This window comes from Condylura cristata, unplaced genomic scaffold (assembly GCF_000260355.1).
Source record: "Condylura cristata isolate star-nosed mole 26May11 unplaced genomic scaffold, ConCri1.0 scaffold00035, whole genome shotgun sequence".
Lineage (NCBI taxonomy): Eukaryota > Metazoa > Chordata > Mammalia > Eulipotyphla > Talpidae > Condylura > Condylura cristata.
This window is the reverse complement of record NW_004567136.1, coordinates 14,962,642-14,963,558: the sequence shown is the minus strand read 5'-3', so window position 1 is coordinate 14,963,558 and position 917 is coordinate 14,962,642. Positions and strand designations below refer to the sequence as shown.

General features: G+C 67.4%; 1 protein-coding gene across 1 annotated transcript in view; it reads right to left on the bottom strand.

The window, feature by feature from the left end:
* Nucleotides 1-917, bottom strand: part of ZNF710 (zinc finger protein 710) — a gene marked incomplete at its 5' end in the record, with an annotated part of 6,285 nt that overhangs the window by 4,114 nt on the left and 1,254 nt on the right. The window lies entirely within an intron of this gene.

Here is a 917-nt window from a genome sequence, read left to right as displayed (position 1 = left end):
CTCAGCGTGAGCGGCAGGGCCTTGTGGGTGCTGCTGGCTGGACGGGTGGGCGGCTCGTGGCCTGCGGGGGGGGTGCAGAGAGCAGCCGAGGACAGGACGGGACGGCGCCGCTCTGGCCCCACAGCCGGCCGCTAGTCCAGCTTGTTCGGGGGCCGACGGCCTTTCCCTAGAGACCTCTGCGGGCCTCCCTGGTGGCGCCGGGGTTGGGGCTCAGCACTGCGGGCTGTCTGCACCCACAGCTTCAGGAGCGAGCCCGGCCAGGAGCGACCCCCGGGGCCGCGGACCCCCTCCCGTCTCCCCTCGGCAGTGGACCTCGTCGATCCGCCTGTTCTGCTCCCCACTCTGCCTCCGGTGAGCCTCTCACTGTCCCTGAACCTCTGGCCTGCACCCCAGTTCTGTGCGCTTGATAAATAAATCTTTTCAAAACGTCTCAGAAAAAGCCAACACCCGGATCTCAGACTTCTAGCTCCTAGAATGAGAAAATAAATTAAAAAAAAAGAAAAAAAGGCCTTAAAGTCCGCAGAACACTGGGTCCACCCCGAACGGGCGCCCAGGTGCGGGCGCAGCCTGCGGCCGGGGGGCGGACGAGGCAGCCCGCGGCTGTCTGGGCGCCCGGCTGCTCCCGGCCTCGTCTCCGCCTGACAGGCTCCTCACACACGCTGCTCGCAAACAGAGAGCTGCAGAATCTCTGACAGCCCAAATTTCGGTCTCAGCGGACAGCGCCGTCCTGAGCGTGGAGCGGCGGCGTGGCTCTCGTGGGCAGCGACAGGCCCAGCGACACCCACACGGTCTGCTCGTCCCGGCCGCGACCCCTCGACGGCCTTCCCTGGCATCACACCGCGAGACCACAGCCTGGACACAGCCGGCCGGCACTGCGCTCCCCCGGCCAGTCGAGGCTGGGGCCGGGCGGTGAGCCC